Genomic DNA, 16,175 nt, shown 5'->3' on the forward strand with positions numbered 1-16,175 from the left:
AATAATATTTAATGATGTAGGAAAATAACTTTATTTTGTGAGCTGGAAAGACTCTTCCAGCTTCGATACCTGGTCAGGGAACTGAACTGGGTCCCTCATGCTGCAGCTAAGAGTTCTCATGCTGCAACTAAACATCCTGCATGCTGAAACTAAGACCCAGAACTGTCAAATAAAGAAATAAAGAAATATTTCTTTTAAAGAAGTATCTGCAATGAAATTACATTTTGAAGAAAATCTTTTATCCCCTCCCCACCCCCCCGGAAATGTTTGTGTTGATTTTCATATAGAGGCAGTAGCATCCACTACGACGACGTTTTTCTTGTCCACAATATCTTTGTAACTTGGTTCTAAGCAGAGACTTGGCTCACAGGCAGGGGCCCTGGCAGCCTCAGGTTACTTGTCTTACCATCACCTTTTTAAGGGTCAGAGATCAGATTGGAACCAGAGTTATTGCCTGAACACCAAGTAGCACTTGAGACCACAGTGTGAGGGTGTGGACTGCCTGTCTGCCTATCTACCCATCACCTACCTATTTTTTACATTTTGTGTTGATTAATAATTATTTTAAATAAAGTATTATATATTACTGTTTATATATTTATATTATATAATTATGTTTATATTATATTGTAATTATATGTTATTATATAATAGTGTGTTTTTACTTTTAATGTTTTTATTGAAGTATAATTGCTTTACAGTGTTGTATTAGAATAATGTATTATTTTTTTTTTTAATTCAAAAGGAACAAAGATATAAAGTAGTTGTTCTCAGTTTATGGTGTGTCCTTTCATGGATATTCTTTTTCTGTCCTTCATATATCTATTTCCTTAAAAAAAAACAGTGTGCAGGACTTCCTTGGTGGTACAGTGGATGAGAATCCGCCTGCCAGTGCAGGGAAGCAGGTTTGGTCCCTGGTTGAGGAAGATTCCACGTGCTGGGAGCAACAAAGTCCATGTGACTCCCGAGCCCAAGCTCTAGAGCCTGTGTGTTGCAACTGCTGAGTCCCTGGGCACCTGGAGCCTATGCTCCACAACAGGAGAAGCTACCACAGTGAGAAGCTTGCACGTTGCAATGAAGACCCAGCATAGCAAAAAATAAATAAATAAAATTTAAAAATATATTTAAGAGCATTTAAATAATCTCATATTATTCACACTAATGTTCTTGCCCCTTGCCTCTGCTTTTTTTTTGGAAAAATTTAAATCTCCACAATACACTTATAAGGAAAAACGGCATTACAAATGTCCATGTACCATTGCCCAATTTCAACCATTATTCATCTCACTTCTTTCACCTAATATATCTAGAATACAATTTCTTACCAATACACAGGGTTGTGCCAATCATTTTAGAGTCAGCGTATGTTTCATTTATACAGATGCACCATAATCAATCTAACCATATTGTTAGATACATAATGTTGTTAATTAATAGACTCAAAAGTACTTATTTGAGCACAGTGTGAGTATATTTGTGGGATATTTCTTGATAAATAGAATTGTTGAATTCAAGGTGCATTCAAAATAGAAATACATTGTCAAGCTACATTCCTCAGAGATTGTACCGATTTACATATGCAGTTGGCAGCAAGTAACACTGACTCAAGCATTAAGGGCATTTCATTGTCTCATAACTGGAGGAGGACGGTTGCAGTCGCTTGGAGACATCGTCAAGAATCCTGTTTCTTCTGATTCTCTGTTCTTCCATTGTGCCCCTGTGCTCATTGCTTCATGGTTGGAAGATGGAAGCTACTCCTCCAGGCACCAGGGCCTCACAAAGGGCAGGGCAGAGGCAAAAGATTTTCTCTCTTTTTTTTTTTTTACCAAGCCATGTGGCATATGGGATCTTAGTTCCCATACCAGGTATCAAATCTGTGTCCCCCTGCAGTGGAAGCTCAGTCTTAACCACTGGACCAGCAGGGAAGTCCCCTGATTTTCTCCTCTTGAGATTGTATTTCAAGTTGGGAAAGCAAAGTCACTGCTGCTGCTGCTGCTGCCAAGTTGCTTCAGTCATGTCTGACTCTGTGTGACCCCATAGACAGCAGCCCACCAGGCTCCTCCATCCATGGGATTTTCCAGGCAAGAACACTGGAGTGGGGTGCCATTGCCTTCTCCGAGAGAAGTCACAGTTTCCCTTATTTCTCATTGACTGGAACTGGGAAATAGCCTTAAACCCATCATGGGCCAAATGGAAGGTGATTGCCATGACTGATAAGACAAATCGTAGGTCTGCCCCTGGGTCTGGGGGAGATCAAGGCAGATGAAAGGAAGCTTTGTTCTTTCCTGAAAGAATTGGGGTTCTGTGAGCTCAGAAGAAAAAGAGGAGAAATACAGTGAATACTTGTGAATACAGTGAACAGTGCTTGCTATACTTCCCAGGTGGCTCAGTGGTAAAGAATCTGCCTGCCAAGCAAGAGACCCAGATTCAATCCCCACGGTTGGGAAGACCCCCTGGAGAAGGAAATGGCAACCCATGTCAGTATTCTTGCCTGGGAAAGCCTATGGACAGAGGGGCCCAGTGGGCTACAGTCTATGGGTTCACAAAGAGTCGGACATGACTTAGTGATTAAACAGCATACTCAACTATGGTGTTTTATCAAACTTCTGATACATTTGACTTCATTATTAAGTAGTAAAACATATAAATCCTTTTTGTTTGAACCTTGAAAACCCTCACAGTGAAAAAAGGTGATTCTAACCCTTTGAATCTGAATATTGCTTTTTCTTTTTCAAAGCACTTTCATGGTCTCTTGATTGACAATAACCCACAGAAAGAGATAAAATGGGTCTTATTTCCCTGTTATGGATGAGAGCCTGGAATTCAGCGTGGTCAAGGGACGGGCCCAACAAGTGGCATCATTAGAGACCGCAGTTCCCAGCTGCCATGGCCCTTGGGTTTTGCACTGAGATCAGTCACGAGCTGCAGGCTCACGTGGGTGCGCCAGAGTCTGAAGGTGTCCTCACAGAGCTCTGGGCTTTGCAGAGTCACTACTGGTGCCCTGTTGAAGGAGGAAAAAGGCAGAGAAAGGTTAGATCTCTGTTCTGATCTTAGGCAATCCCAGGCACCTTCTCTTGTGTGAAATTTGCCTTTCAACCCACAATGAGGAGGACCTAGACAAGCTTATAGATTGGACTAAAAAAGCAACAGGATACTTTGGTCAAATAATGGGCTATTTTTCTCTAAGTTATGGATGAGAGCCTGGAATTCAGCGTGGTCAAGGGACGGGCCCAACAAGTGGCATCATTAGAGACCACAGTTGCCAGCTGCCATGGCCCTTGTGGTTTTGCGCTGAGATCAGTCACGAGCTGCAGGCTCACGTTGGAAAAGGAAATGGCAACCCACTCCAGTATTCTTGCCTGGAGAATCCCATAGACGGAGGAGCTTGGTGGGCTAGAGTCCAGGGGTCGCAAAGAGTCGGACACGACTGAGCGACTTCACTTCACTTTCTCTAAGTTAAATATTTGTGTGAAGGTGGGAACGGATGGGTGGGTGGACTGGACTGGTTCTCCTGGTATGTATGTGGCTTCTCAGGAGTGAGCTCCCTAAGGGAAAAGATTATCTTATTCCCCTCACTGTTGCCTGCCCGTGGCACAGCTCCTGATGCATAGTGAGGGCTCCATAAATGCCTATCAGGTGCATGAATGGTCAGAGTTACTTCTGCTAATGACTGATGTCCTCCCTGCTACCATCTGTCAGAGCACCGTGTTTCTTTCTACATGCTGCTGCTGCTGCTGCTAAGTTGCTTCAGTTGTGTCCGACTCTGTGCGACCCCATAGACGGCAGCCCACCAGGCTCTCCCGTCCCTGGGATTCTCCAGGCAAGAATACTGGAGTGGGTTGCCATTTCCTTCTCCAATGCATGAAAGTGAAGTCGCTCAGTCATGTACAACCCTCAGCGACTCCACGAACTGCAGCCTTCCAGGCTCCTCCATCCATGGGATTTTCCAGGCAAGAGTACTGGAGTGGGGTGCCATTGCCTTCTCCGTAGCATGAATCAAAAACTACAATCAGTTAATTACTAATTTGTCAATGATTTTATCTTTGTCATGAGAAAGTAAGTTCCATGAGAGTCAAGACTGGGTCTACCCAGTTCTAGCTCAGGATCTGAAACATAGTAAAGACTCTAGAAACGGTTAAATGAAGCTTTGAGCAAATGCTTTTAGCAGTGTCTGGCACATAGTGGGCCCTCAATAAACATTCCTGGAATAAACCCTGACTACATACCACAGAGACTTCATGATCACACATCTCTGACAGCTGAGCTGAAGACTCCAGTTTGAAAAAGCAGAGCAGGGCCAAGGAGCCAGGCTGCCCAGCAGTGCCCGGGATGGACAGACAGCCCAGCCAAGGTCCACTGGCTTCCACAGGATCACAGCTGGAGGAGAGCCTTAGGGCGCGAGACAGCAAATTCTTTATAAAGAAAAGGAAAGAGGGGCTGGATTTTTTAAAATTAATTTTGATTGGAGTCTAGTTGCTTTACAATGTTGTTTTAGTTTCTGCTGTACAGCAAGGTAAATCAGCTATATGTATACATAAATCCCCTCTTTTTTGGATTTCTTTCCCATTTAGGTCACCACAGAGCATTGAGTAGAGTTCCCTGGGCTGTATGCAGTCAGTTCTCGTTAGTTATCTATCTTATACATAGCATTGATAGTGTATATATGTCCATCCCAATCTCCCAATTCATCTCACTCCCACACCTTCCCCCTTGGTATTCACACTTTTGTTCTCTACCTCTGTGTCTCTAGGGGAGCTGGATTTTGAAGGACCTTGCAGAGAATAAGAACCATTAAAGGCACCAGAGGGGATTCACATGGTCAAGTCACCATTTGGGGAGATTCAACTGCAAAGCAATATAAGAAAGATTGCAGGGAAAAACTAAAAGAGATCAGTTATAACAGATTTCTTTTATACCCATTTATTCATTCATTCAACCAGGAAAGCGAACATTGAGAGTATATTGTGTGCTGAGGACTATGCTAGATCCTGGAGATGCAAGAATGAGTAAGATTTGGGTTTCCCTGGTGGCGTAGTGGTCAAGAATATGCTTGCCAGTGCCGGGGACATAGGTTCAGTCCCTGATCCAGGAAGATTCCACACGCTGCAAAGCAGCTAAGCCAGAACACCACAGCTATTGAGCCTGTTCTCTAGAATCCAGCACGCGCAGCTACTGAAGCCTCCGCTCCACGACAAAAGAAGCCACCGACTAGAGAGTAGCCCTTACTCGCCACAACTAGAGAAAAGCCCAGGCAGCAATGGAGACCCGGCACAGCCAAAGCAAACAATAAAATAAAAGATGTTTTTAAAAATGAGTATGAGTTCGTCCCTGACCTCAGCCACAGTCCAGGAGCATGAGTGAGGAGACAGAAGCAGGAAAGACCCAAGAGACATTTTGAATAAAAGAACAACAGCCTTGTTAACTGAACTTTTTCCTGGGAAGAAACTAAGCATCTGTCAAAGTTCCATAAGCTTTCCTACCTAGAGCTCAGTGATGGTGACGCTGGCAGAGGCAGAAACTGAGGGGGTGTCTGCATGTGGAGGGCAGCAATAAGAGTGGGACTAAGGTATGTTGCTAGTGCGGTTGTTTAGAACCTCTGGTTGCAGATGTCCAGCAGTTAATTGAGGCTGAATTCCAGGTGGAGTCATGGTTCTAGGCATCATCTTCAAAGACAGGAAAGATGACTTCTCATGAAACCAGGGTTTGGGGGACCAGTAGCCTCAGGCCTGTGAAACAGTATGTCATTTGCAAGGTTTTGAGTAGATTAGTGTGCAGTGGAGGGTGTGGAAGAAGAGGGAAGTGATGGGAATTTGTTGATTTGAAGGACAGAAGGGGCTTTGAGGGAGCCACATGTGGTAGAGGGCACCTTGAGATAGCTGGGGAAAGAGTCCTGCGAAGAACAGAATAAGGGCAGTGACTTTTGCTCCCTTTAATAATTTAATTGCCCAAGTAATTATGTTCATTTCAGAAAATTAGAAAATGCAAAGCAAAGCTATGACAAAAAGTCATCTCTAATTCACCATGCGGAGATAACTTGTTAATATGGTTGTGCTGATTTGCCCAGACTTGGTAACGGCTTCTTACGTCCCGGGCTGGAATCCAGCCTGGAATCTCTGAAGAAAGGGATGACAGCCAAGAGACTGGCTTCAGGAGGCTCAGCCTCTGGGCTGCATGCTCTTTCTCTGTCCCAATCTCGCTTCCCCACTAGAGTGGAAGGACGCGGGCCGTGATCCTGTGTAGAGTTGGACCCTCCCCAGGTACCCGGGCCTGAACAGGCATTTGGGAAGATGCTGTGGAGAAGCAGAAAGAAGCCTTCAACCCTACAGAAAACTGAGATCTAATGCATTCTGAGGCTTCCCAAGTCGCCAGCCCAATTTTGTCCCTAAAGGTGTTTTATCAGACAACTTGCACAGTCACCTGTAGATATGGTGGCAGCAGCTGGACGCTAGCTCCATAGGCTGCCCCTGCTTCTCCTGCAGTTAGAATAGTAACAGCGTATCCAGCACCTTCTCAGTGACCCTGGAGGAATTCAGTCTTCCAGGAAAAATCTGGGAGCAACTCAAAATCACCATGGAAACATGACTGTGACATCAGTCATCTGCCAGAGAGGCTATAAGGTGTGGTATCTCTGAGGGTTGGCTCTGGGGTCACACCGTCTGAGTTTGAATCCTGGACTTGTGATCTAGAAGCCTGTGACATTAGGGAAGGGCTTTCCCTGGTGCCTCAGATGGTAAAGAATAGACCTGCAATGCAGGAGGCCTGTGTTCGATCCCTGGGTTGGGAAGATTCCCTGGAGAAGGGAATAGCAACCCACCCCAGTATTCCTGCCTGGAGAATTCCATGGACAAAGGAGCCTGGCGGGCTACAGTCTATAGGGTCGCAAGAGTCAGACCCGACTTTAGGGAATGAGTTTCTCTCTGCTTCTATTTCCTCATTGGTAGTGAGATCCTTATAATACCTTCTCACACCTTATCGTCAGGGTATTCAGATTGTTACAAGTAAAGCACCTGGTAGCCACTCTACAAATGTTAGTTGTTAATTAGAGAATGGGACATTCAGGGTACATTGCATGGTGGGGTTAGCCTGGAAGTCTTCCTGAAGAAGGCTCTTGGCTTGTATGGGCTGAGCAGTCAGGGAGGGGAAGTTCGAATATGCCTGCTCAGTGGAGTGGAATGCAAAGACCAGAAGCTCTATCCATCTATCCTTCTTTTATGCAACCACCAGGCCTGAGTCCTGGTTTGTCCCATCATGGCCTGTAATGAGGCCAAGGAGTGGGCAGATTTGTTTGCCCAGGGCTGGGGCCAGACTTCCAAGAGCATTTTTCCTGCAACACGTTGCATAAGCAGAGGTTGCTGTGTGGCACCCTGCATGGTTGAGGCATGACCTGGGGCACCTGGAGGTCTGGAGGATCCTCTCGGGCCAGGCCACCTCCCAAGCAGTGTGGTTCCCCAGCACCCAGCCCCTAGTACCCAGCTCCTGCCTGGGTATATCTCAGATTAGAGACACTGCCCATCGCCCTGTGTCTGGGAAGATGTCACTTTAAGAAACAGAGTATCTTTGGGACTTCCCTGGTGGGCAAATTGCAGGGGGTACAGGTTCAACCCCTGGTCAGCTACTAAGATTCTTCATGGGCAATGTGGCCAAATAAATAAATAAAAAGAAAGAAATAGAGTATCTTTTATTCTTATTATGTAAGTACTGAACATTCTTGTAGACAACCTCCAGAGAAGATGCTTTAAATTTCTTATAAGTCACTATCCTGAAATCACTAACGTTTTATGTTTTTCATGCACAGCTCTTCTCTTTTGTGTCTCTATAGATGCGTATGTGTGTGTGCTCAGTTGTTCAGTTGTGTCTGACTCTTTTTGACCCCATGGACTGTAGCCCACCAGGCTCCTCTGTCCATAGGATTCCCAGGCAAGAATACTGGAGAGGGTTGTTGTTTCCCTCTCTAATAGATGTGTGTGTGTGTGTATACTTTTTTTCTATCATAAATAGAATCATAAAGTAATACCATTTTGCAATGTGATATTTTCAGTTGCCTTCAACTTTCTTTTTATATTATTAAATATGCATCTACCATGTAATTTATAATGCTGGCAATGTGCAACTGTGCCATAAATTATTTAAACAATTTCCTATGGTTGAAAATTCAGATTGTTTTCACTGTTTTTTTTTTTTCTCATGAACAATGTTCTCATGCCTAATCTTCTAAATAAATCAAATATTCATGCTTAGTTCCTTAGGATCATTTAGAAAAGCTGGATCAACAGGTATGTATATTTTAAGGCCTTGGATGCCTACTGCAAAGACTCCCCAGCTGAGACCCCCAATAGTGGCTGTCCTACCCGTGGCCCAGAGAAGGGAACCACCTGCAAGAGCTGGGCAGATGTCACCAAGCATCTTGGAAATTCCCCCAAGGCTGAAGGGTGGTGGCTGGGGTAAGGACCATGGTAGAAAGTGGACTGCAGTTGGGACCTTGAGCCACCCCTTGGAGAGCAGATAACCTGATGAGAACAGGTGGAACCATGTATGTAACTCTGCGGAGGTGAGCGAGGTGCCTCAAAGAGGAAGATCCCAGAAAGGACACCCTTCCACACAAAAGCCTGCTTGTAGCTTACAAGGGAGCCCTGGGGTAGCCCACACTGCTGGACTGTAGTCTGTCTGTCCTGCCAAGAGCAGTGATGTGTATATTTATCTCTGCACCCCCACACCCAGCCCAGTGATCCAAAAATATTGAATAAGCTGACTTGACAGCCCGCACCCCAACTCACAGCCCTTGCACCTCCTTGTCCCCCATGTTTAGATCAAAGTTTCTGGCATCTTGCTGCCTTAGAAGTGGACATTGGAGCACCCTTTCCATAGGCCACTTGAGCAATGTACACATGCCTTTCAGCTGGCAATTTCACCTCTGCTGCTGCTGCTGCTGCTAAGTCACTTTAGTCGTGTCCGACTCTGTGCGACCCCATAGACAGCAGCCCACTAGGCTCCCCCGTCCCTGGGATTCTCCAGGCAAGAACACTGGAGGGGGTTGCCATTCCTCCTCTAGGAACACCCTAAAGAAATCTAAGACCCCCAGGAACTGCCTGTTCGCCTTCGCCTCTGTTTCCTGGGGATTCTCTTCCTGCCCCCTCCACTCACACATTCTCCATTCACATCCTGGGTTCCTCAGCATCCTTGCTATTTCCTGCCCCATTACCTAAACTCTTCTCCTCAAGGCACAGTTAAAATACTACCTTCTCTAGCAAGCCTGCCCTGACCCCCAGCTGGACATCTTTTCTACTGTGCATTAGAGTCAGTTACATGCATGATTTATCTGAACCTCCCAACCACAATCTATTTGAGGGCTGGCAGGCAGAATCCACAGCTATTTTATCTTCATCCTTCTCTACATCTGGCAGAGTGCGGTACCAATAGCAGGTTCAGAAAGTTGGATGGAAGGGTGCCCTTCGGGAAAGGAGGTTCTTTAAAGCCTCGCAGTGACTCTCTGCGGTACTCTGAGACCACGTCTTCTGCCTGTAGATATCGGCATCAGAGATGAGCTGCAGAATCAAATGCCCTTTGTAGCAGCAGCACTATTTTCAACCCCAATTTTTAGAATCTCCATCTAAAATTTAGGTGAGCCAATGGAGGCTAAGAGCGGTGAAGGGCATTGGCTGAAGGCATATGCAACGATCGAGAATCCATCTGATCTGATTTCAAGTCTGAGGCTCGCTTTCTGAGCTCAATCACTGCATATTTATATTATGATACAAATGTGATTATTTCTAACAGAAAAGCATTCACTTCTTTACAATAACATTTAGCGTGCAGAACTTTAAACATATGCAGAGAGTTCCCCTTGGGAGTTCCAGGGAGATTTTAATGAACTAAAATTTGATTCAGAAGTGCCAGCGCCCTGAACAGGGTTTTATAAGATAAGAAGCTGCTGACACTTACTAAAGACTGGCAGGATGGGCAGGCCCTGGAATCCTCTTTTTCTCATCCCTAAAGCAACACTCTTTAATTAATAAAATTTGAATTTTTATTGGTAGCATGGTTAATTACTGATAGTAAATTTGCACAAGGGAGCGTTATTTAACCCCTTTAACCCCTGCTGTACCAGGAGGGTGGAGGAAGACCCTACACATGTAGGCTACAGTCAACCCTTTAATGTGGGTAACAATTCCATGGTTGGGAATGAGAAGGTTGAGGCTCAGAGAAGTTAATTAACTTGCTCAGAGTTGCCCAGCAGAGCCCCAATGCTAGTTCTGGTCAGTCTCAGAAGTCAGGGCTCTCTCCCCTGTCTGGGTTCGTGGGTGCACACCAGAGGTTCTTGGTGCCCAAGTCTCCACTGTAGCCTAATAAAATCAGAATTGCTTGGCTCAGTGCCAGGTATCTGTATTTTTAAAGAGCTCCTTAGGTGCTTAAATGAGCAGCCAGGGTAGGGGAGGAGGGACTGGGGCAGAGCTGCCTCTCAGCTGTCACAGGGAGGGAGGAACCTGACCCACGTTTCAGAGCTCCTCTCCGTTCACCTCAGAATCACCCAGGATCCTCTAAGACAGATGCTGCCCTGGCTCCACCACAGATCAATGAAGGCAGAGATGCTGGGGCGGGATACACGCATCAGCATATACTCTTTATTTTAATTTTGCTTACCCACTCTTCAGGCTGTGCGGGGTCTCTGCCGATGCGCAGGCTTTTCCCCAGTTGCGGCGAGCGGGGACTGCTCTCGGCTGTGGTGTGGTGGCTCCTCTTGTCTGTGAGCACTGCTCTAGGGTGTGCGGGCTTCAGTAGTTGCAGCACATGGCTCAGCAGTCTCGGCTCTCAGGCTCTAGAGCACAGGCTCAATAGTGGCGGGGCACAGCTTAGTTGCTCCACAACACATGGGATCCTTCAGGATCAGGGATCAAACCCATGTCTCCAGCATTGGCAGGCAGGTTCTTTGCCACTGAGCCGCCAGGGAACCTCCAGCATATATACTTTTAAAACTCCCCAGGTATTAAAAGTGTAGCCAGTGTTGAGAACTGGACTCCGAAGACTGGACCCAAATGGCCTGGGGAGGCAGCTGAGCAATCCCAACCTGACTAGGGCCGAGACCAGGTGAAAGGAACCTTTCCTTTGCTAGCTTCTCAGCTAGCTCTGGGGAAGGAAGACAAGGAGAAAAACAATCAGCATCCAACTATTAGTATGCAAAGACGTCGTTAAATGCTCAGAAAGAATTCCTGCTCTCAAATCAATTAAATGCTTTCCAGCAAATTCCTTGACAAATTTACTTGACAGATTCTTTCTTCACAGAGAAAGCAAAGTGCACTTTAGTCTTTGCCTAGAAAAGTGATATAAAAAAATCGTCATGAATGGGGTCCAGATGAATTAGGTTAACTATGGGACAAAGGGGACTCAGCAGGCAGACAGCAATGGAATCTGTGCAATCTATTATACACCGGCTTTTGTATGCAAAGCGGAAAAGAGCTGCGGAATAGGATTACTACGCTGACAGGGAAAACAAAAGAAGTTTAACACTCAATGAATGAAAGAGCAAGGTGAACCTGGGGCAAGGAGCCCGGTGAAGAGGGCAGGCTGGGAGCTGGGAAACACGGCGGCCAGTCCAGGGTGGAACGGGGCCTGCCTCTTCCAGGTGACGTCCAGGCTCTCTAATCCGTGCTGGTTGTGACCTTGGCAGAGCCTGCGTACTTCTCCCCTCTCCATTCTGCGCCCTCCCTCCTCGGGAAAAGCCTGGGGAGAACACTGCCCTGAACTCCCTTTAGGAGAGCGTGGGAACTTCTGGGAGAAATTGAAAGAGACAATTTCTGGGAGAAATGAAATTTCTGGGAGAGTTTGAAACAAACTCTCCTCCCAACCTGGCAAACCTCTCTCTGGAGGTAGCAAAGAAAAACAACTTTACTACTGAATTAGCATTAAACCAGAATGTGAGGTGATCCGCCGGGAGAATGCAAAGATGGGAAGAAATCACTCGTCTTTTCTCTAGACGAGCAGCCCCCACCCATCTGGCCAGAGAACTTGACAGCACCATGGGTCACGAATAGCTCACCCTGGATTCATTTATTGCAGTGGCCACCTGTGCCGGCTAACTGCCTTTACCCAAAAGAAAAAGAAACTCATCTCTTTATGGCAAGAGCTAGTTTTGCAATGGAAGCGGAAGTTAGGGTCCTATTCTCTCACAGAATCTAGGAGATGGGGCACTTCTTCTGGGATGATTCCATTTCAAAGAAATGAATGATTCCTGGGTCCTTGAGAAAGACATGCCTGGATAGCAAAGCTGGCAAGAGGCTTATTTGGCTTTTGAAAAATTTACATACATTTCAAAGAGACTGAGAAAGCATTTCCAATTACAAGTTTTCTAAAGTAAATGCTCTAAGAAAAGGGAGTGAGGTGAGGTGGAAAAGTCTCTATTATTTTCAACAGAGAGAGTTAAGCTTCTTATTTTGAATTTCTATTTACCCTTACAGAACACTGGCCCTCCCGCAGAGCCTGTAGGGAAGTGATGGGAATGTTTGACTTGAGGGAGGTGTTGTCGGCTCAAGACCTAAGGGTTGCGTTTGTGGGTGCTCAGCTGCTCAACACATACATGTGTCTGACTGTGACCCCATGGGCTGTAGCCCACCAGGCTCTTCTGTGCATGGGATTCTCCAGGCAACAATACTAGAGTGGGTTGCCATTTCCTTCTCCAGGGGATCTTCCTGACTCAGGGATCAAACCCACGTCTCTTGCATCTCCTGCATTGGCAGGCAGGTTCTTTTACCACTGAACCACCTGGGAAGCCCCAACCTGAGGGGTAGTGTAGACTTAAGCTGGATTTAGTCTTGCGACCTGGACAGGAAGAAGGGTGGACAGTGCCTCCAGCTCTTGGGGAGTTTCAGATTTGGCTAGGATGTTAGCAATAATAAGTGTCACACAAATCCCCTGACCCCTCTGTCTTTCTGGACTCATTCTGTCCTCCCCCATCCTGCTTTCCCCCTGCTCCCTGCTGGGCAGGAGGGCAGGTTGGGGACCCCAGCAAGGGGTGACTCCTCGGCTGTGGCTTCATGCCTCCCTCCTCCTCCTCAGCACAGATCCTGGCTTCTGCTCCACTCCAATTAGACTCTAACCCACTAGAAGCTGCAGCCAATTCTGCGGAAAGTTCAGATCTTTAGGGACTTCATAAATTAGCTTTTCTTGCTAAGTGTTCTCCAGAAAAGAAAAAAAGAGAAGAATTATTGAGGAGTGAGGGGCAGGTTGCAAAGCACAGCACAATTGCTGCTTAGTCTTTCCAAGCCCTGAGTGTTCACATTGCAAATAATCGGGCAGAACCATCCCAGGAGGCGGGGGGGGGGGGGGGGGCACTATGGGGTTGAGGGGGTGGATGCAGGAAGAGCTGACCGGCTGAGGGCTCACTGGGTGGCCCTGTGGGTACAGGTTGGGGAGGGATAGTTCTGAGATGCAGGTGGTGGGACCGGGCTTGTTTTCTCATGGCAAATTCTGAGCAGGACCTTTCATCTTCAGGACATGTCTGTGAGCGTGTGGCCTCGTATTTATGTTAGAAAATGCAGAGGAGAATCCTAGATTTCTACACCCCTGTGTGTCCCTGAGCAAGTTTTGCTGTGTCTCTGTTTCTGTCCCATGTGGTCCATGTTCTTGCTCGTGGTGCAGATGGGAGGTTTCCATGGGATCCCACCTTGCAAGCTGTGGCCAGAGATAAGTCTGACAGTTTCTTAGTTATAAGCAGTGTCACCAGAGAGGGAGGGTCACCCATTGAGGCTGGTATGGTGTGTTGAAGGGCCCAGTCCCTAGGGAACCGGGAAGCAGTCTTTACCTGCTCTGCACATGTTCTGGGCTGTACCTGGCCCACTATTCTTCATTCTCCTGGCCCCACACTTGGCTGCGAGCCTGGCTCCAAACATGTAAACTCTCTCATGCCCCTAACCCCTTGCACCTGCAGGTCCCTCAGTCTGGAACACCGTCCCCATCTTTCTTCATCTGGCTAAACACGACTCATCCTTCGGTGATGTCACCTCCTGCAGGAAGCCTTCCCTGCCTCTCTGGGGTCAAGAGGAAGTCTTTCTTTTGTGCTCCCATCTCACTTTGGACCTACATCTATTAGAGCACTCTTCACACCTTGTGATTCACACCCTGGTAAAAGAATCTGCCTGCCTGGTAAAAGAACCTGGGTTCGATCCCTGGGTTTGGAAAATCCCCTGGAGAAGAGAAAGGCTACTCACTCCAGTATTCTGGCCTAGAGAATTGTCCATGGGGTTGCAAAGAGTCGGACATGACTGAGCAACTTTCACTCTTTGTCTCCTCCACTAGATGGGGAACCTCTTGAAGACAGAATGCATCTTTCATCCCTGGCTTCCCACCAGCCAGCACCGTTCTGAGCAGAAAGTGAGTCTGTAACATGAATGAATCTTGAGTGACAGCACCTCATAGCACTCCCCAGGCACTCTCCCTACACTGCTTTCTGCTCATCCTGCCATAGGCCAGAGCACAGGAGAGGCAGACGGTGTTATTCCCATTTGACTAGGGAGGGTCATGAGCTTGGCTGGTTAACAGGTGTCTCCTGACTATCTATGTCCCCACTTTCCAGCCCAGAAGGAATCTGCACCTTAGGAGAGCAGCCACAGATCAAAGGTGGCTGGAACCTCAGGCAGCAGTCTTGGGAGAGCTGTGCCCTAAACCCTCAAGCCCCTTTATTTAATTTAATCTCGGTCTTCCTCAGGCTTGAGTAGCATTCAATGATTCTGAATCTTGTCTTAAGTGTTTGCCAAATCTGGTTAGATTTTTTGAGTCCTTGTCTATAGGTTTTCTCCAGCCCTGATCTCTCATCTTTTAAAGAACCCCCTCCTGACCTCTTACAACTTCTCAGAAGAAGGATTCTGTTTCTTGTAGGTTTCTTTGTCTCATCCCTGCTTCCTTGTGAAAAGAAAGTAAATTATACAAAAGTGTGATGTTTCCAGAATGTTCAAAACTTGTGACTGCCTTTTGCTGAATCAGCAGGAGAATTTTCCTCACCTGAATCCCTTCCTCAAGAATCAGCTCTTTGCTGAGTTTGTTACCACTAATCTCCATCGAAATATCCCTTAGCAACCAGGTCCTGATAAAGTGAGATTGTAAGCTGACCCCTAATGTCGCCTGATTCTGCAAAGCTGGCTCTCTCATAGGTACAAAGCAGTCCATCCCAGAACATGATTTTTAAAGCCCTTTTAATGAAAAAGGGACACAAAGACAGAAAAAGATTTCTATCTGAGCGTCCCTGTGTGCTCAGCACGATCCCAGGGGATGCAAAAATAGAAAAGTGCTGGAGGAGCTGGCAGTCACTTTAGGGAGAACCCCTTGGGAGTCAGATACAAAGCACCCCGGCCAGACTGTCGCAGCCCATCGAATCTGACTCAGTGAGGTGAACTCCCCTGCGTTCAGACCACCTGTAAGTTGAGCTGTTTCCTGTGGCTCCCAATCCTCCTGCAAATATAACTCTCTGCCCAGGATCGGTGTTGGTTTTGATTCTCTCCCAGGTCAAAAGAGCTCTCGCTCATGGGAGAGGACACGAGGGTGGCGAGTTGAGAGGACAGGAGTTCGGTAAAGTCACAGGGCTGAGTTGCCCCTCCGCAGGCAGGATGACAAGGCCCAGAGCATCAGGAAGGAACGCCGTTGGGCTTTGCTGTGTCCTGATGGGGGTCGTGGGAAGTTCAGCCTTCCAGGGATGTTTGGGAAAGGCCTGGGGAAACCTTTGACACCAACAGAGCTTTTCGCCTTGGAAAAGCTGAGCCAACTTGGTTAATAAAGTTACCCAATGCCGGTCTGATCAAAAGGGTCCACATTATGCCTTAATCTTAAGGCCACAGCTCCATGCAGGGGTGGTGTGGAAACTGCCTGTGGGTCGCGTGTAGATAGAAATCATTAACATTTATTGAGTGCTTGCTGGGAGCCAGGTTTTTGGTGAAGGCTTTTCTTCATTATCTTATCAATTAAGATGCACAAGGTTCTCCAGAGGAGGACGGTCTCCTCCTATTTGGAAACAGTCAGGAGAGAGAAATTTCCACTTGGGACAGGTGCTGATGTCAAGAGCAGCTGTCCTAGTTAAGATGACTTCCTCCTGGACAGTGTTGGTCTCCTGGAGAGCCAAGACCATGCTCTCTCAGCATTCCCGCCCCCTCACCCCCGGGCTCCTCTGCCCACCAGAGCCAGGGCGAGCAGGCATG

This window comes from Capra hircus, chromosome 4 (assembly GCF_001704415.2).
Source record: "Capra hircus breed San Clemente chromosome 4, ASM170441v1, whole genome shotgun sequence".
Taxonomy (NCBI): domain Eukaryota; kingdom Metazoa; phylum Chordata; class Mammalia; order Artiodactyla; family Bovidae; genus Capra; species Capra hircus.